Source organism: Eriocheir sinensis, unplaced genomic scaffold (genome assembly GCF_024679095.1).
Source record: "Eriocheir sinensis breed Jianghai 21 unplaced genomic scaffold, ASM2467909v1 Scaffold674, whole genome shotgun sequence".
Classification (NCBI taxonomy): domain Eukaryota; kingdom Metazoa; phylum Arthropoda; class Malacostraca; order Decapoda; family Varunidae; genus Eriocheir; species Eriocheir sinensis.
Genome location: NW_026112025.1, coordinates 178740 through 200000, shown reverse-complemented (window position 1 = coordinate 200000; position 21261 = coordinate 178740). Strand labels below are relative to the sequence as shown.

The 21261-nt window shown below is 42.2% G+C and overlaps 1 protein-coding gene and 1 long non-coding RNA gene across 4 annotated transcripts in view; both read left to right on the top strand.

The window, feature by feature from the left end:
• Nucleotides 1-21261, top strand: part of LOC126993781 (uncharacterized) — a 47802-nt gene that overhangs the window by 1354 nt on the left and 25187 nt on the right. The window contains exons 2-6 of one of the 3 annotated variants that reach the window (XR_007748274.1): nucleotides 1-135; nucleotides 764-899; nucleotides 1625-1821; nucleotides 2842-2994; nucleotides 3222-3236. The exon at nucleotides 1-135 is cut by the window's left edge and continues 8 nt beyond it. The exons of 1 other annotated variant lie outside the window; for it this stretch is intronic. The gene's annotated coding sequence lies outside the window, so the exon portion shown is untranslated. Of the gene's footprint in view, nucleotides 136-717; nucleotides 900-1624; nucleotides 1822-2841; nucleotides 2995-3221; nucleotides 3237-21261 lie in introns of those variants that run through there. One more of the 3 variants, XR_007748275.1, reaches the window with a different exon arrangement.
• Nucleotides 4417-5739, top strand: LOC126993782 (uncharacterized). Its single transcript, XR_007748276.1, has 2 exons — nucleotides 4417-4549; nucleotides 5517-5739. It is a non-coding gene; the product is annotated as an uncharacterized LOC126993782 (long non-coding RNA).

Sequence of the window (21261 nt, the reverse complement as noted above, 5' to 3'; positions counted from 1 at the left end):
ATCCTCTCTACAGCCCCGGACAGACCCGTACAGCCCAAACGGAGACAGACAGAGCGGTAAACGGAGAGACAACCGGACAAAATCAGACAGCGGAAGGCAGTGCGTTCGGGAGGGCAACACTTGGCACCACAGCAGGTCAGTAAAAGTGTGCGTATTCTTGGCTGTTCTGGCGAGTGTGTTTGTCCGTTTATTTTGCGCTTGGTGTGGCTGGATAGGGGAAGGACCAGGCTACATATTGGTGCATAGTGTGTTTGGATGTGAGCGTTTGTTCCGGAGTAAATTAGAGAAATGTTAAGACTTTTTGCTTTATTTTTGAGGCAGATTTGTTTGATGGTGTATGTAATCTTGGCTATTCTGGTAAGTGTGTTTGTCCGTTTGTTTTCCGCTTGGTGTGGCTGGATAGGGGAAGGATTAGGCTACATATTGGTGCATAGTGTGTTTGGATGTGAGCGTTTGTTCCGGAGTAAATTGGAGAAATGTTAAAACTTCCTGCGTTTTTTTTCGAGGGAGACTTTTTTAATGGTGTGCGTATTCTTGGCTATTCTGGCAAGTGTGTTTGTCCGTTTGTTTTGCGCTTGGTGTGGCTGGATAGGGAAAGGATCAGGCTATGTTTGGGTGCTTGGTGTGTTTAGATATGAGCGTTTGTTCCGGAATAAATTAAAGAAATGTTGAAACTTTTTACGATTTTTTGGAGGCTGAATTTTTTTTTTTATATAGCATACTACTACTACTACAACTACTACTACTACTACTACTACTACAGGAACAGCTTCAGCGGGCACAGTTGCAGTTGAATAAGCTGCTACAGGACTTTGAAGATGAGACCAACACCCTCGTCAAGCTTGGAGACGCATCTATAGCCGCGCCCTTCACCTCCAAGCTCTCCTCCATACAGTGTGGTGAGTGACTGCAACCTCAAATTTGATTGCATGTAACTCCGCTCTAAGTCATTGTGGATCACTCAGATTTTAACCACTGATAGTCTTACAATTCATCTCTTTACCCATCAAGTTTCATTACCGTATCTTGAATACTCTCCGAGTTATGTGCAAAAATGTTGGAAGTTTTTTTATCCTCAGAAAACGCGAATGGAATAGTACCCCTCAAATTTGCCTGCTCATAACTCGGGTCTAATTCATCGTAGGTGGCTCAAATTTTAACCACAAATAGTCGTATAATTCGTTTACATACCTCTCAAGTATCATTACCCTAGCTTGAATACTTCTTGAGATATGAGGGAAAATGTCAAAACTTTTTCCAGCCTCTCGGAAAACTTCAATGGAATAGTGCCCCTCAACTTTGCCTGCTCTATGCCCCCATCCTGGCTTACTCCCTCTCCACCTCCTTCTCTATTTCTCGCTCTACATTCGCTCTACAGGGCTGCCACTCGCTCCAGTTGTGGCCGAGACATTGCTCTCGCTCTCCTTTCTCTGCTTTCGCTCTAACTCGCTCTGATTCTCTCAAAATTCCATGTTAACCGCAGTCATTTTTTCCCTATCCAGACTTTTTGAACGAGAAAAACCTTCACATTTTTGCCCCTCCCTCGCTCTACGCTCGCTCTACACGCACCCCCTTTGCTAGGCGGCTCGCTCTAACCTTGCTCTACCTCCCCTCCCCCCCGCAGTGTGCCACATCATCAAGCAGGGCCGCTGTACGCTGGTGACCACACTGCAAATGTTCAAGATCCTGGCCCTTAACGCACTCATCCTAGCCTATTCTCAAAGCGTGCTGTACTTGGATGGCATCAAGTTCAGCGACTACCAGGCTACACTACAGGGACTCCTACAGGCCACCTGCTTCCTCTTCATCTCAAGGTCAAAGGTCAGAGGGCAGGGAGGCTTGCTTGTGTGGTCTGGGAAGAAGGGAGATAGGGGGAGGGTCGGTGATAGGGTTACTGTGATTATTATAATGTGAAAGTTTTGGCGTTTTTCGATCTCACCGCCAAGCGCACACACACACAAACGCACGGACCGGTACAAACGTAGACCAGTCCTTCCTCTACCCACACACACCAGCGGATGTACAAACAGGCAAACGCAACCCCTCATTAACACCGTGTTTAGTGACCCATTCCCATGGTGCAGTTTTTTTACCCGCGAAATCTTAGCGTTTTTCAAAATTCCCGCTAAACTAAAACGCACACAAGTACACAAATCGCCACAAACACAGACCAATCCTTCCCCTGCCCACACACACCAACGGCAAAACAAACGGACAAACACAACCCCACAATGATGCTGTTTGTTTATCCTTTTCAGCTTACCCGGATGCAATTTATCACATAAAAGATTTGACATTTTTCAATATTCCAGAGAAACCAAAGCATACACAAACACACCATTCAGCACAAACGTAGACCAATCCTTCCCCTACCCACACACACCAACGGCAAAACAAACGCACAAAAACAACCCCCACAGTCACCCCAAACGTAACCCTTACTCAAATCTAACCCTCCCAAATTTTTATCCGGAAGTCTTAACCTTTTTCGATATCACAGCCAAACGGTAGCACACACAAACACGCCACTCAGCACAAACGTAGAGGGATAATTTGCCTACTCACACACACCAACGGCGGAACAAACGCACAAACACAACCGCCACAATCACCCCAAACGTAACCCTTACTCAAACCTTACCGTCCCAAATTTTTATCCGAAAGTTCTATCCTTTTTCGATATCACAGCCAAACGGTAGCACACACAAACACAGCACTCGACACAAACATAGAGGGATACTTTGCCTACCCACACACATCAACGGCGGAACAAACGCACAAACACAACCGCCACAATCACCCCGTTTGTCTGACCCTTCTCTCTCCTCTCCTCCCCCACAGCCGCTGCCGGAGTTAAGCGCTCACCGACCTCTACCGAATATCTTCAATATCTATACGGTTGCGACGGTGCTTCTACAGTTTGGTTGCCACTTTACCGGCCCTGCTCTACCTGATCAACCAAGCCAACCACCTGGACAACCACACTGCTATAGAGTAAGGAAGAGGAGGAGGAGGAGGAGGAGGAGGAAGGGAAGGAAGGAGGAGGAAGAATGGAGGAAAGGAAGGAGGAGGCGGAAGAAAAGGAAGGAGGAAAGGAGGGAAGAGGAGGAGGAGGAGGAGGAGGAAGAGGAAGCAAGGAGGTAATATTGAACCTTGGACAAACACACACACACACACACAGATTACCAGGCCTTACTCATGTACGCTCTCTCTCTCTCCAGGGGGGCGGCGGTGGACCTGGATAATCAGTTTGAACCTTCTCGCCTTAACCCCACTGTGTACATAATCTCGCTGGCTCTCCAAGTATCAACCTTCGCGATCAACTACAGGGTAAGTTCAAAATGTGACCCTAACTTCAAATGCCCATAACTAATCTCTAAGTCATTCTACCTCAACCAAATTTTGACTACATCTACCCTAACTATTCCTCTGCATACCCTCAAATTTGGGTACCCTAACTTAGATACTTTTGCAGATATAAGCAAATCCACAAAAACTTTTACCACTCAAAAAATATTTAAATTTCCCAAATTCAAATGCGCATAACTAATTTCTACGCCATTTTACCTCAACCAAATTTTAACCACATATACCCTAACTATTCCTCTGTACACTCTCAAAATTTGGTTGGCCTTCCTTTGATACTTTTTAAGATATAAGCATATACAAGAAAACTTCTCACTCAAAAAATATATATGGAGTTTAAATATATCCCAACTTCAAATGTCCATATCTCGGCTAAAATTCATCCTACCTCAACCAAATTTTAACCACATATACCCTAACTAAATAATTTTGAAGATATAAGTAAAAACATCAAATCATTTCCCACTCAAAAATATAAATGATGTAGAAAAGATAGCCCTAACTGTGACCACCCATAACTCACCTCTAACTCATTTTAAGTCAATCAAATTTTAGCCACATGTACCCTAACCATCCTTCTATACATCAACCAAATTTCATCTCCCTAACTTAAATACTTTCCGAGATACAAGGAAGTGTGGAGGAACTTTTTCTTGAGCGACGAAAAACTCCATTCCAAATGGTGTTCCGCAGTTTCCATGCTCTTAACTCTGCCTCAGATTAACAAAACTAAACTCAGACTCCGCCTATAATTGCGTAAACCATTCTTCTCCTCACCCACCAAGTCTCATTATCCTACCTTATATACTTCTTGAGATATCAACGAATATATCAAAACTTTCCACATCAAAAAATACTCCGCTTCGGAAAATGTATCCCGCTGACTATAACTGCGATAACTCTGCTCTAACTCAACCTAAAACACCCAGATTTCGACCACACCTGCCCTAACTATCCCTCTAGTCACCCACCAAGTTTGATCTTCCTAACCTAAGATCTTCTTGAGATATGAACAAATATATTAAAACTTTTTCTCCCTCAGGCCGACTCCATGGAGGGGCTGAGCGAGAACCGGCCGCTCCTATACAGCCTCATGGGAGCCTTTGGTCTCATCCTCGCTCTCTCCCTCGGCATCTTCCCGGACTTTGGGAGGCAGTTTGAGATCGTCGAGTTCCCGAGTGAGGTGAGATTTGCCTCCATTTTTCTCTCCTTTCCTCCATCTCTCCATCCTTTCCTCCGACACCAAAGAGTAGGTTAATCTTTCCTCTTCCTCCTCCTGTCTTCCGCTTCTTCCTCCGCCTCTTTGTTTCTCTGCAATCTCCACTTTTATCAAGGTCTGTGTATTTCTCCAGCGTAATTTTGGTGTTTTTTTTTCATTTCCTCCTCCAAGTTCAAGTCCATTTTCCTCCACTTTCCTCCATCTCTCCCTCCTTTCCTCCTACACCAAAAAATAGCTTAATCTTTCTTCTTCCATCTCCCCTCCTCCACATCTTCCTCCTCTTCTCTGTTTCTCCGTAATCTCCACTTTTATCAAGGTTTGTCTTCCATTCCAGTGTGATTTTGGTGGTGTTGTTCATTTCCTCCTCCAAGTTGAAGTCCATTTTCCTCCACTTTCCTCCATCTTTCCCTCATTTCCTCCTCCACCAAAAAATAGCTTAATCTTTCCTCTTCCTCCTCATGCCTTCCGCTTCTTCCTCCTCCTTTGCATTTCTCTGCAATCTCCACTTTTATCAAGGTCTGTGTATTTCTCCAGCGTAATTTTGGTTGTATCGTTAATTTCCTCCTCCAAGTTCAAGTCCATTTTCCTCCACTTTCCTCCATCTCTCCCTCATTTCCTCCTACACCAAAAAATAGCTTAATCTTTCCTCTTCCACCTCCCTTCCTCCACATCTTCCTCCTCCTCTCTGTTTCTCTGTTATCTCCACTTTTATCAAGGTCTGTGTATTTCTCCAGCGTAATTTTGGTGGTCTCGTTCATTTCCTCCTCCAAGTTCAAGTCCATTTTCCTCCACTTTCCTCCATCTCTCCCTCCTTTCCTCCTACACCAAAAAATAGCTTAATCTTTCCTCTTCCAATTCTCCTTCTCCACATCTTTATTTTCCTCTCTGTTTCTCCGCAATCTCCACTTTTATCAACTCTTTTCCATTCCAGTTCCGGGTGACCCTCATACAAGTTCTGTGCCTGGACTTCGCGCTGTCGTTCGTCATAGATAGAGTCTGCCTAGCATTCTTAGGGGAGGGCAAGTTGGCACCCTCCCTGCGGCACTGAGAGAGAGAGAGAGAGAGAGAGAGAGAGAGAGAGAGAGAGAGAGAGAGAGAGAGAGAGAGAGAGAGAGAGAGAGAGAGAGAGAGAGAGAGAGAGAGAGAGAGAGAGAGAGAGAGAGAGAGAGAGAGAGAGAGATTGATTGATTGATTGATTGATTGATTGATTGATTGATTGGCCTCAAGGTAGTTATAGATTATTTTACACATTGTCTTTAAAAGCCACTAGTCCATTGAGCCGTAGCTCTCTTATGGACTACATGTTATATATATTTATATATAAGTGAGCATAACAGGTGCGGCAAGGTCTCTCAAAAATATATTAAAGATTGCAAAAAAATTAAGTATGGCTAACTCAGAATGCATACTATATACATAAAAATCTCTAATACAAAATTAATGAAAATAGGCTTTTGTTCCTGATTAATAGAACAAAGTGATAATACTAATACTAATAATAACGATAACAATAGCAACAAAAATACTACTAACAGTAATAATAGTTTCATAACAATATTACTACTAATAATGATAATGACAAAAAAAATAATAATAATAATGACAGACATGATAATAATGAGACATGATAATAATGATAGACATAATAATGATAGACATGATAATAATGATAAACATGATAATAGTGACAGTAGTAACGCATAAAAATAATAATAATAATAATAATAATAATAATAATAATAATAATAATAATAATAATAATAATAATAGTAATAATAATAATAATAGTGATAATAAAATTATAATAGTGATACTGATCCTGAACATCACTATTACATATTCTAATAGTAGTAGTAGTAGTAGTAGTAGTAGTAGTAGTACCAGCAGCAGTGGTAGTAGCAGTAGTAGTAGCAGTAGAGAAGGGAGGGAAAGAGGGAAGGAGAAGGATAGGGGGAAAGCATAGCAAGCACTCTTTAACACGCCTTAATGTGAGGTAGTTAAGGTATATATTTCACTGAAAAATATTAAGTATAATTACCATGTAACAATGAAAATAAATTTCTTTTAAATGAGACTAGATTATCATTATTTAGAAGGGACTGAGGCAAGTTATTCCAGCTTTTTGATCCCCGTGACAGAACACTCTGCTGGGCGTGTGTGGTCCTGCATAATGGTGGACGCAGTTGATGAGTTCTACGGGTCACAGAGTGGGGCATCACAGTAAAGCCAGGGTATACAGGGAAAGAGTGAAGAGCTTTGTGTACAAATAAGCTAGTTTGAAGGTATATAATATCGGGAAGCTTTAACAACCTAAAATCTCTAAAAATACAGTTTGTATGAGCATACCGATCTTTAAAGAACATAACACGTAAGAGTTTTTTTTGTGAAATAATCAGGCTGTTGATGAAGGTGTTATAGGCGCCTCCCCATATGGCACAGCAGTATAGAAGGTGCGGATATATTAGAGAGAAATAAATTTGCCGTAAAGAGTTTTGGTTCAAACAATCTCTTAATCTGTATATTACGCCCGTTAGCAGGGCTACCTTTGATTTTACCATGTCAATGTGTTGTTTCCATTTTAATTTATTATCGATAGTTATACCTAAAAATTTAAGATCAGTAACTACATTTAATGCAAAATTATTAATTTTTATTGATGTATGAACTGGCTGAGTCGTGAGTGGACTAGAAATCATGAACTAAGTTTTGTTAATATTTAATGTTAATTTATTACTCATGATCCAATTTGATACATTGATAAGCTCAGTGTTTAAAGTGTCTGTTATATCTTCAAGATCATGTCCTTGAATGAAAATTGTGGTATCGTCGGCAAATAAAAGGAATTTTAATTTATTGCTGCTATGAATTATGTCATTGATATAAATTAAGAAAAGAATCGGGGCAAGAATTGATCCCTGGGGCACACCACATGGAGTATCTGTATATGGCGATGACACATTGTTAAACGATGTACATTGTTTCCAAAAGCAAGTAACTTTGAACCAATTATGCGCATTGCTACTAATTCCATAAACAAACAATTTATCTAGTAGAAATGTTATTATGAGAAATGGTGTCAAAAGCTTTAGTGAGATCACAGAACACAGTTATCTGGAACATTTTTGCATCCATAAAGCATTGTAAATATTTTGACATAGATTGTGGTGAAGTGCTAATTCAGTAGAATATTTAGGACGGAAGCTATACTGAACGGAGGTGAAAGAGTGAGTGTTTGACAGGTAATTCATTAGTCTTTACTGACATCATTTTTTAAAATTTTACAAAGCTGGTAAGATGGAAATAGGTCTGTAATTAAGGGTAATGAAGAGTTCCTCTAAAGATTGGAACAACACGTGCCATCTGCAGGTGACTTGGGAAAAGAGCCCTTTAAAAGATGTATTAATTATATAAACTAAAAGGAGAAATTAGGGCTTCACAACATTCCTTAATTATTTTAATACTAATGTCATCATGTCCTGGGAAGAGACTTTTATATTAAGAATGACAGACTTAACTTCTTGCAGTGTAGTGGGTCAAGTAGAAAGAAATGGAACTGGGATTCGGGGAGATAAGTAGTAAAAGTGTGTTTGGGTCTCTGGGATGCTCGTGGCTAACGTAAGTTGCCAATATTACTGAAATAGTTATTGGAAGCGTTCGCTGCATTAAAGAATCTGTTACAGTATCACCATTGAATAAAAGATGAAGGAAGTTTTCTTGTTTTTTTACCGAGTAGACTATTTATAGTGGACCAGGTCTTTTGGAGTCCCCTGCTGTCACTTGACGATTTGTTTTATAGTAATTTGGCTTTTGGCAGTTCTTATGGTCGTTGTTAATTTATTTCTATAGGATTTAAAGGCGTTTTCATAAGTAAGGGGCCACTTGCATATTAGTTTGAAGTTTGTTACGATGATGTTTAATTGAATTTAATGGCAGAAGTGATATAAGGTTTTGCCTATATGCTTTTCTTTTAATTGTTAATGTCTCCAACGGGAAGTGCTTATTATACAGCTCAGTAAATTTCGTTATGTACAATCAAACAAATAATTTAATTTCTATAATCACAGGCATTTGAATTCCAGTTAATGTTAATTTTAAATCAGCTTTAAATGCACTTATGTTTTCATTGGAAAGATTTCTTCTGGTTATAGTATTAACAGTATTAGGGGTGAGTAGTTGACAGTGTTGTTTAATGACAAAATGAACTAACAACAGGAAATGATCACTAATTGAGTTATACATAATACCACTTGTTAAATAATAATCAAAATTGTTATCCAGATGTGATCAATTATTGTTGCTGAGTTTTCTAGTTACACGTAGGTTTATTTATTGAGGAGAAATAGCAGTAAATCAGTGAAATAAATTAACCAAGTTTTGTGAACTTTTTTCACCATGATTTAGAATATTAATGTTGAAGTCACCCATGATGTAAACTGGTAATTTAGACCTGGATACAACACTAATAATATCATTCATAGATGCAAGAAAGTCATCAATATTAGAATTCGGTGGTCTATAGATCATACCAACGATAAACTTGTTAGGTTGTATAGTTTCTAAAAATAATGATTCCAGATGTTGGAGTTGAAGAGAGACATTACAAATTTGGCAAACTTGAAATGTTTTCTTGATATAAATGGCAACACCACCACCGTGCGTATTCTTATTATTAAAAATAATTATTATAACCATCAATTGGAATAAATTTATATATATATATATATATATATATATATATATATAATATATATATATCTATATATATATATATATATATAATATATATATATATATATATATATATAATATAAAGTAATATATATATATATATTATATATATATAGAGATTATATATATATCAAGATATATATATATATATATATATATATATATATATATATATATAATATAGTGGAAATATTATAAGGACATATATATATATATATATATATATAGATAAAATTATATATATATATCAGATTAGTGCAGTCCAGCCTTATTAGCATATTACCTTCAAGCCTCTCTGCAGCACATAACCTTTTGATTCCCTAGCACAGAGCCAGAGAGTGCCACCTCCTACCTGCACTTTAGCTAGGGGTCAGATTAAGTGCAGTCCAGCTTTTCACTAGCATAGTTATAACACCTCCAAGCCTCTCCGCAGCAGATGACACCTTTTGATTCCCTAGCACTGAGCCAGTGAGTGCCACCTTCCTACTAGTTCACCTTACTACAGGGTCAGATTACTGCAGTCCAACTTTCACTAGCATAGTTATAACACTCTCAAGCCTCTCTGCAGCACATGACACCTTCTGATTCCTAGCAGAGCTTGAGAAATGTCCTACTGTTTCACCTTTTATCAGGGTCAGATTAGTGCAATCCAGCTTTCACTAGCATAGTTATAACACCAAGCCACTCTGCAGCACATGACACCTTCTAATTCCTTAGCACTGAGTCAGAGAGTGCCACCTTCCTACAGTTCACACCTTCCTACAGGGTCAGATTAGTGCAGTCCAGCCTTTCACTAGCATAGTTATAACACCTCCAAGCCTCTCTGCAGCACATGACACCTTCTAATTCCTTAGCACTGAGTTGAGAGTGCACCTTCCTACACCTCACCTTCCTACAGGGTCAGATTAGTGCAGTCCAGCCTTTCACTAGCATAGTTATAACACCTCAAGCCTCTGCAGCATGACACCTTCTAATTCCTAGCACTGAGTCAGAGAGTGCCACCTTCCTACACCTCCACCTTCCTACAGGGTCAGATTAGTGCAGTCCAGCCTTTTCACTAGCATAGTTATAACACCTTCAAACCTATCTGCAGCACATGACACCTTCTGATTCCCTAGCAGAGCCAGAGAGTGCCACCTTCCTACAGTCACCTTCCTACAGGGACAGATTAGTGCAGTCCAGCTTCACTAGCATAGTTATAACACCTTCAAAGCCTCTGCAGCACATGACACCTTCTAATTCCTTAGCAGAGAGAGTGCCACCTTCCTACACCTTGCACCTTCCTACAGGGTCAGATTAGTGCAGTCCAGCCTTTCACTATAACATAGCCAACTCTCAGCACATGACACCTTCTGATCCTGAGCACAGAGCTTTCCACCTTCCTACACCTTCACCTTCCTACAGGGTCAGATTAGTGCAGTGCAGTCCAGTCCTTTCACTAGTAGTTATCACACAACTCCTCGAACCTCTTTCTTCTCAATTTCTGCAACATTCGCGGTCTTCGCTCTAATTTTCATTCTGTGGAACATCATCTCTCCTCCTCTAAACCTCACATTCTCTTCCTGACCGAAACACAGATTTCTGATGACTCTACTCTGTTCCCTCCTACTATTTCTATCCTAAATTTCAATCCAAAGCATGTTGCGCCTACGTGCAACGACATCACTTGCTCTCGTGCCCACGACCTTGACTCTTCTGAATTTTCCACCATCTGGCTAAGATTTCATTGTCATTCTATTACTAAATACATCTGTGCTGTTTATCTCTCACCTAACTCTACCAACTATGTGAAATCTCCATCCTAGGAAATTTTAATGTTCACCATCAGCTTTGGATTTCATCTTTTTCACTGTCCATCCTGGTGAACGCTTCAACTTTGCTATCCTCAACGACCTAGAGCAGTTGGTCCAGCACCTACACGTATTCCTGACCGTCTTGGAGATCGGCCCAACATTCTAGACCTCTTCCTTACCTCAAACCCTTCTGCTTATTCTGTCAAACTGTTCTCTCCGTTGGGCTCCTCCGATCACAATCTTATTTCTGCATCCATTTTTACTAGCTAGTTATAACACCTCAAGATGTCTTCCTCGTGGAATGATTATTGCTTCCAGGATAGAGACCCCTATGTGTGTGATCAGCTCATCACAGTGGTTATTGTCTCTGGAATGGATGCATACATTACTAGTTCTTTCTATACTCCTCACTCTAAAAAGCCTTGGTTTAATCATGATTGTTCTCGTGATATCAAAGATAAAGAGGCAGCTCACAAAGGTACCAGAGCCTTCAAACTAATGCTAGTGCCAAATCTATTCTCCGACTAACCAAAACATTAATAGAAAATGCCAAAACCTTGCTTTCTCTAACTCTTCCTGTGACTTCTGGCATCTAGCCAAAACATCTCCTCCAACTTCACTTCTTCATCTTTCCCTCCACTCTCAGTCCTGAACGGCAACACTGCCGTCTCATCTATCTCTAAGGCTGAACTCTTCTATCAAACATTTTCTAAAAACTCCACTCTGGACGATTCTGGTCATATTCCTCCTAATTATCCCCAATATTACTCCTTTATTCCTGTTATAAAGATTCTTCAAAATGATGTTTTCTATGCCCTCTCTAGCCTCGATCCTCAAAAGGCGTATGGACCTGATGGAGTGCCTCCTATTGTCCTTAAAAATTGTGCCTCCGTGCTGTCACCCTGCCTGGTCAAACTCTTTCGCCTCTGCCTGTCAACATCTACCTTTCCTTCTTGCTGGAAGTATGCCTTCATGCAGCCTGTACCTAAGAAGGTGACCGCTCCAATCCCTCAAACTAATGTCCTATAGCTTTACATTTTTATTTTATATCTAAAGCTTTTGTAACAATCCTTAACCGGAAGATTCAAAAGCACCTTTCCACTTCTGACCTTCTATCTGATCGCCAGTATGGGTTCCGCAAGGGCGTTCTACTGGTGATCTCCTAGCTCTTAACTGACTCTTGGTCATCCTCTCTTAGCCGTTTCGGTGGCTATTGCGCTGGACATATCAAAAGCTTTTGATAGGGTCTGGCACAAGTCTTTGCTTTCAAAACTACCCTCCTACGGTATATATCCCTTCCTCTGTACCTTTATCTCTAGTTTCCTTTCCGGCCGTTTTATATCTGGTATGGTAGGCGGTCACTGTTCTTCCATAAATCTATCAACAGTGGTGTCCCGCAGGGCTCTGTTCTAACTCCCACTCTCTACCTATTATTCATCAATGATATTCTTTCCAAAACAAACTGTCCTATATCCACTCGTGCGCTGATGACTCTACTCTGCATTATTCAACTTCTTTAATAGAAGACCCACCTTCAGGAACTTAACGACTTCAAGGCTGGAGGCTGCAGAACGCTTAGCATTATTTCCGATTGGGGCAAGAAGAACCTGTGTCCTTCAACGCCTCAAAAACACAGTTTCTCCACCTATCCACTCGACACAATCTTTCACCCACTCTACAGGGTGAAGTTAGTGTCCAACCTTTCACTAGCATAGTTAAAACACCTTCAAGCCTCTCTCTGCAGCACATGACACCTTCTGATTCCAGCTTAGCACTGAGCCAGAGAGTGCCAACTTCCTACACCTTCACCTTCCTACAGGGTCAGATTAGTGTTGTCCAGCCTTTCACTAGTATGGTTATAACACCTCCAAGCATCTCTGCAGTACATGACACCTGGGGCGGTATCAATAAATACTCCTAGCAGTACATCTTAGAAGTGCTGCTAGAAGCTCTTTCCTTTAGCAGTAGCTTTTAACTCTTACTGCTATAATCTGTTCAAATTACTTAACAATAATAATTATTTACGCCGAAAAGCCCTCCCCATTCTGGCTAAGCTCCGCCCCCCTTCACCTGATTGGCTGTTCATGACGTTATGCGTTGTATCAAAGACAAGTACCAAATATATATGATTAAGATAATCTAACTAGTTTTATGATTAAAAAAAATATTCTTAATTTAATTGAATGGCGGCACTTCTACTTTAACAATCAATGACATCACCCAAGAAACAAAGTACAATAATAAGTATGCCAGTTTGGGATAGGGTTTTCAGTAATTATTGTTATGTCACATACACACACACACACAATACACACACAAAACATCTTCACAGTAACACACAGGTAGGAATCATTGTATTAAGGAATAAAAGTTTTGTATCCTTGGCTTGGAGGGACGGTGTACGCTCAGGAACAGCGGGTGACGGTGAGCGCGGCAGACGACGCACCCGTCCCTCCAAGCCACAGATACGAAAGTTAAAAATAATTACTACCTGTATGAATTAAATGTATAATATATGATATACGTGCTTAAATTAAGTATTACAAAGTGCATGAGCTATGAAGGAAATAATGACGGAAAGTGCTATTACTTATAAGGTAGCATAATATAATCACCTTTAATGCTACATTTCTTGTTTTTAATTGGCGCCTCCCCCCTTGAACATCTTTTTGTCCTTATTTTTATTGGCACAGCACTTCAGACACGATCATTAGTGCGCGGCGATCAGTCAGCTGTTATTATCGTTATTATATTGAATGAGACATCCGAAAAGTTAGCTTTAAGTCGTTACAGAGAGTGTCACCTTCCTACAAATTCATCTTCCTACAAGGTCAGCCTCCAAGCCTCTCTACAGCACATGACACCGTCTGATTCCCTAGCACTGAGCCAGAGAGTGCCACCTTCCTATACGTTTATCTTTCTACAACGTCAGAATAGTGCAGTCCAGCCTTTCACTAGCATAGTTAAAACACCTAAGCCTCTCTGAAGCACATGACACCTAATTCCTTTGAACTGAGCCAGAGAGTGCCAACTTCCTACACGTTCACCTACTACATCGACAGATTAGTGCATTCCAGCCTTTCACTAGCATAACTATAACGCCTCCACGCCTCTCTAAAGCACATTACACCTTCTGATTCCGTAGCACTGATCCAAAGAGTGCCACCTTCCTACACCATCTTCCTTCACGGTCAGATTAGTTTAGTCCAGCCTTTTCACTAGCATATTTACAACACCTCCAAGCCTCTCTGCAGCACATGTCAACTAATTTCCTAGCACTGAGGTTGAGAGTGCCACCTCTCTACACACCTTCACCTTCCTCCAGCGTCAGACTAGTGTATTGCAGCCTTCACTAACTAACTTTCACTAATTATGAACTTTACATTTCTGCCCGAAATCAAAGCAAATCTATTCTCCGACTAAAACCAAAAATTCTTTTCATTAATAGGAAAAATGTCAAAACCTTTGCTTTCTAACTCTATCTTCCCGTGACTTCTGGCATCTAGCCAAAAACATCTCCTCCAACTTCACTTCTTCATCTTTCCTCCACTCCTCTAGTCCCACGGCAACACTGCTGATCTCATCTATCTCTAAGGCTGAACTCTTCTCTCTAAACTTTTTCCCTAAAAAACTCCACTCTGGACGATTCTGGGCATATTCCTCCTACTCATCCCCTCTGAGCTCCTTTTATGCCTGTTATAAAAGATTCTTCAAAATGATGTTTTCTATGCCCTCTCTGGCCTCCAATCCTCAGAAGGCTTATGGACCTGATGGAGTGCCTCCTATTATCCTTAAAAACTGTGCCTCCCGTGCTGTCACCCTGCCTGGTCAAACTCTTTAACCTCTGCCTGTCAACATCTACCTTCCTTCTTGTTGGAAGTATGCCTTCACACAGCCTGTACCTAAGAAGGGTGACCGCTCCAATCCCTCAAACTTCCGTCCCTATTGGCACTTTTACTTTCTCTTAGTTCTATCCCCTAAAGCTTTTGAATCAACTTTTAACCGTAAGATTCAAAAGCACCTTTCCACTTCTGACAGCCTTCTATCTGATCGCCAGTATGGGTTCCGCAAGGAGACGTTCTACTGGTGATCTCCTAGCCTTCTATAACTGACTCTTGGTCATCCTCTCTTAGCCGTTTCGGTGAAATTTTTGCTATTGCGCTGGACATATCAAAAAGCTTTTGATAGGGTCTGGCACAAATCTTTTGCTTTCTAAACCACCCTCCCCTACGGTTTCTCATCCTCTCTGTACTCCCTTTATCTCCAGTTTCCTTTTCTGACCGTTCTATCTATGCCTGTGGTAGACGTCACTGTTCTTTCCCTAAATCTATTAACAGTGGTGTCCCTACAGGGTTCTGTCCTATCTCCTCAATTTCCTTTTCTGTTGTTCATTGATGATCTTCTTTCCAAAACGAACTGTCTCTATCCATTCCTACGCCGATGATTTCCACTCTTACATTATTCAACTTCTTTTTAATAGAAGACCCACCCTTCTTCAGGAAACTTAACGACTCAAGGCGCTGGAGGCTGCAGAACGCTTAGCCTCAGACCTTACTATTATTTCCGATTGGGGCAAGAAGAACCTGGTGTCCTTCAACGCCTCAAAAACACAGTTTCTCCACCTATCCACTAGACACAATCTTCCAAACAACTATCTCTCTCTCTCTCTCTCTCTCTCTCTCTCTCTCTCTCTCTCTCTCTCTCTCTCTCTCTCTCTCTCTCTCTCTCTCTCCCTCTCTCTCTCTCTCTCTCTCTCTCTCTCTCTCTCTCTCTCTCTCTCTCTCTCTCTCTCTCTCTCTCTCTCTCTCTCTCTCTCTCTCTCTCTCTCTCTCTCTCTTCCCTATTCTTTGACAACACCCAGCTATCACCTTCCTCAACACTAAACATCCTCGGTCTATCCTTAACTCAAAATCTCAACTGGAAACTTAATATATCATCTCTTACTAAATCAGCTTCCCTCGAGGCTGGGCGTTCTGTACCGTCTCCGCCAATTCTTCTCCCCCTGCACAGTTGCTGTCCATATACAGGGCCTTGTCCGCCCCTCGTATGTAGTATGCATCTCATGTGTTGGGGGCTCCACTTGCCTACAGCTCTTTTCTGGACAGAGTGGAGGCTAAGGCTGCTAAATCTCATCAGCTCTCCTCCTCATACTGGATAGTCTTCTACCTCTTAAATTCCGCCGCAATGTTGCCTCTCTTTCTATCTTCTATCGATATTTCCACGCTGACTGCTCTTCTGAACTTGTTAACTGCATGCCTCCCCCCTCCCCGCGTAGCCCTGTTGCACTCTCGACTTCTACTCATGCTCATCCCTATACTGTCCAAACCCCTTATGCAAGAGTTAACCAGCATCTTCAATTTTCATCCCTCACGCTGGTAAACTCTGGAACAATCTTCCCTTCATCTGTATTTCCTCCTACGACTTGAACTCTTTCAAGAGGAGGGTATCAGGACACCTCTCCCAGAAACTGACTTATCTTCGGCCACCCTTGGATTCTTTTTAGGAGCAGCGAGTAGCAGGCTTTTTTTTATTAATGTTTACTTTTTGTGCCCTTGAGCTGTCCCCTTTGTTGTAAAAAAAAAAAAAAGAGAGAGAGAGAGAGAGAGAGAGAGAGAGAGAGAGAGAGAGAGAGAGAGAGAGAGAGAGAGAGAGAGAGAGAGAGAGAGAGAGAGAGACACACACACACACAGAGAGAGAGAGAGAGAGAGAGAGAGAGAGAGAGAGAGAGAGAGAGAGAGAGAGAGAGAGAGAGAGAGAGAGAGAGAGAGAGAGAGAGAGAGGAGAGAAACACACACACACACACACACACACACACACACACACACACACAGAGAGAGAGAGAGAGAGAGAGAGAGAGAGAGAGAGAGAGAGAGAGAGAGAGAGAGAGAGAGAGAGAGAGAGAGAGAGAGAGATAGATAGATAGATAGATATATATATATATATATATATATATATATATATATATTGAGAGAGAGAGAGAGAGAGAGAGAGAGAGAGAGAGAGAGAGAGAGAGAGAGAGAGAGAGAGAGAGAGAGAGAGAGAGAGAGAGAGAGAGAGAGAGAGAGAGAGATGCACACACACACACACACACACACACACACACACACACACACACACACACACACACACACACAGAGAGAGAGAGAGAGAGAGAGAGAGAGAGAGAGAGAGAGAGAGAGAGAGAGAGAGAGAGAGAGAGAGAGAGAGAGAGAGAGAGAGAGAGAGAGAGACACACACACACACACACACACACACACACACACACACACACACACACACACACACAGAGAGAGAGAGAGAGAGAGAGAGAGAGAGAGAGAGAGAGAGAGAGAGAGAGAGAGAGAGAGAGAGAGAGAGAGAGAGAGAGAGAGAGAGAGAGAGAGAGAGAGAGAGAGAGAGAGAGAGAGAGAGAGAGAGAGAGAGAGAGAGAGAGAGAGAGAGAGAGAGAGAGAGAGAGAGAGAGAGAGAGAGAGAGAGAGAGAGAGAGAGAGAGAGAGAGAGAGAGAGAGAGAGAGAGAGAGAGAGAGAGAGAGAGAGACCAAGGTTAATTTATGTATATTGAGAGAGAGAGAGAGAGAGAGAGAGAGAGAGAGAGAGAGAGAGAGAGAGAGAGAGAGAGAGAGAGAGAGAGAGAGAGAGAGAGAGAGAGAGAGAGAGAGAGAGAGAGAGAGAGAGAGAGAGAGAGAGAGGCTCCTGGACACTGTCGTGGTAGCCCTGGACATAGCGGGTGCCTTTGACAGGGTGTGGCACGGAGGTCTCCTTGAAAAACTCCGTGCTAAGGGCATCCAAGGTGACCTCCTTCAGCTCCTGGGAGACTACCTTCAAGGAAGGACCCTCCAGGTTGTCGTCAACGGGCAGACGTCCGACTCCTTGCCAGTGGAGGCATCAGTGCCACAGGGCTCAGTGCTAGGGCCAGTTCTGTGGAACATATATGTGGACGACCTTCTCCGGCAGCTGCCAGTAGTCTCAGCTTACGCTGATGACTGCACTCTCTCCTGCACCTACCCCAGACAAGACTGTGGGCGAGCTGCTGACGAGGTCAATCAGCAGCTGAAGGTGCTACAGGAGTGGGGTGCCCGCTGGCAGGTGACCTTTGCTCCAGAGAAGACCCAGGCAATGGTGGTCTCTCGATCCCCCACTGCCGGGCCAGCAGTAGAGGGGAAGCTAAGCTTTGGTGGCGTCCCCCTCCCACTCCAGGAATCCGTCAAGATTCTGGGAGTGGAAGTGGATCGAGGGCTACGGTTTGACAGCCACATCAAACACATTGCCCAAAAGGCCTCCCTAGGAGTCTCCTGCCTGCGAAGGGTGGCCAGCTTCCTCGACAAAAAAGGGAGGCTGTTGCTCTACAAGGCCCAAATATGGCCTTACCTGGAGTACGCTGCCCTCTCTTGGATGTCGTGTGCTGCCTCGCACAGCGGGAGACTCGACGCCATCCAGAGACGGGCACTGCGAATGGTGGATGCGGCAGATCCCCCAACCGCGCAGGAAACTCTCAGCTCCGTCGACTCCTTGGAACACCGCAGGGACGTAGCTGCTCTTGTGGTGTTTCATAAGGCACAAGTGCAGGGAGTGCCACATCTGGTGGGCTTACGCCAACCTCAGAGAGTCACCACGCGGGACACGAGAACGGTGCTACCCCGTGGTGACGTAGTGGAGGTGCCGTGTTCCCGTACCAGCCAGCACCAGCGCACCTTTTCGGGAAGAGTCTGCCGGATGTGGAACATGTTCACGGCCTGTATACCAAACATCCGGGAGATGAACACCCAAAAAATAAAACTGTCGGCCCACCACTGGAGGGGCTCACTCCCCACCCCACTGACACTCGTGGTGGAGTAGTGACACGAGTGTAGTGTGCAGTGCGCTCACATATATTCTGTATTGTATGTTTTTATTTTTTATTTTTTTATAGTATATATATATTTTTTTATAGTTTATGTAGTTATTTTTTATATAGATTTTATTCTGCCCTTCGAATAGGCAGCACACGACAGTACACCTTTGGGTATGTAAATATTATACATGTGCCTATGTTTAAATAAAAAATAAAAAAAGAGAGAGAGAGACCAATGTTAATTTATATATATTGAGAGAGAGAGAGAGAGAGAGAGAGAGAGAGAGAGAGAGAGAGAGAGAGAGAGAGAGAGAGAGAGAGAGAGAGAGAGAGAGAGAGAGAGAGAGAGAGAGAGAGAGAGAGAGAGAGGGAGACCAAGGTTAATTTAGAGAGAGAGAGAGAGAGAGAGACCAAGGTTAATTTAGAGAGAGAGAGAGAGAGAGAGCTAGAGAGAGAGAGAGAGAGAGACAGAGAGAGAGAGAGAGAGAGAGAGAGAGAGAGAGAGAGAGAGAGAGAGAGAGAGAAACACACACACACACACACACACACACACACACACACAGAGATGTAGCTATAGATAGATGAAGCTTAAAACCTTCAACTTTAGCACAATCTTCTGTAAGCCCTGTTTAAATAAAAAAGAGAGAGAGAGAGAGAGAGAGAGAGAACACACACACACACACACACACACAGAGAGAGAGAGAGAGAGAGAGAGAGAGAGAGATTTACATAGATTTACATAGAAAATCAGACCACACAGACCCCATGGTCCAGACTTGGTGGTCTGTCCTTAAACCTAAGTGATTTTACATTAATCAGAAGACTCCAAAACGTTGCATTTCTACTCTAGTTAATATTACGTTGAAGGAAGTGACGGTCGAGCTTATTTTTGAAGGAGTCAATCGTGTTGCACTGGACCACTGATGGTGGAAGCTTATTCCATTCTCGCACTACAACGTTGGTGAAGAAAAATTTGGTGCAGTCTGAATTTACTTGTCTACATCTGAGTTTTACGCCATTGTTCCTCGTGCGCAAAGTGTCATCGATCAGAAACAATGTTGATCTGTCTACATTCGTGAAACCATTAAGTATTTTAAAACATTCGATCAGTTTTCCTCGGAGGCGACGTTTCTCAAGAGAGAACATGTTAAGGGTAGAAAGCCTTTCTTCGTAGGATTTGTTGCGCAAGGAAGGGATCATTTTCGTTGCCCGACGCTGAACACCTTCTAATTTAGCTATATCCTTTGCATGGTGGGGAGACCAAAACTGTACCGCATATTCCAAGTGGGGTCTGACTAAACTGTTGTAAGGCGGGAGTATTACATCTTTATTCTTGAATAAAAAGTTTCTTTTAATGAAGCCCAACATTCTGTTCGCTTTATTTGCTGCATCGATGCATTGCTGTGAGAATTTGAGGATTGACGCGATTTTGACCCCCAAGTCCTTGACGCATTGAACGCTTTTGAGTTTAACGCCGCGCATTTCGTAATCGAACTTCTTATTTCTCGTTCCAACTTGAAGGACCTGGCACTTGTCTACGTTAAAGGGCATCTCCCAGAGAGAGAGAGAGTAATTGTTAAGCCTATTTGTATTTTTTTTTCTTTTTTTTTTGAGAAAGAAAAAAAAAATGAAAATAAATAAATAAATAAATGTTTTTTACACAGTGGAAGATTTTTTGTCCCTCCTCCTCCACCTTCCTCTCTTCTCTCCTCTCTCCCTCCTTTCTCTTCCTCTCCTCCTCCTCCTCCGTCCCTCCATAGCTAAATAAATTCTCTTTCTCTCCATGCCTCCGTTTTTTCTCTCCGTTTCCTTCTTCTCTCCAAAAAAGGGTTTAAATATGGAGGAAAGATGTGCTATGCCTCTCAGCCAGACAGTTTTCCTCCTCCACCTTCCTCTCTTCTCTCCTCTCTCCCTCCTTTCTCTCCCTCTCCTCCTCCTCCTCCTCCTTCCCTCCATATATAGTTAAATAAATTCTCTTTCTCTCCATGCCTCCGTTTTTTCTCTCCGTTTCCTACTTACCTCCAAAAATGGGTTTAAATATGGATGGAAGATTTTCTATGCCTCTCAGCCAGACAGTCTTCCTCCTCCACCTTCCTCTCTTCTCTCCTCTCTCCCTCCTCTCCTCTCCTCCTCCTTCCCTCCACACATAGCTAAATAAATTGTCTTTCTCTCCGTGTATACGATATTATGGCTAAATCGTTATAATTAGCCATCCAGCGCCACTCGGTAATTAGTACAGTGATATAATACAGTAAACAGAACGTTGATTACCTCCATATACCACGTTTTTCTGCCCTGCCCGTAATAATAATAAGTGACCGCTA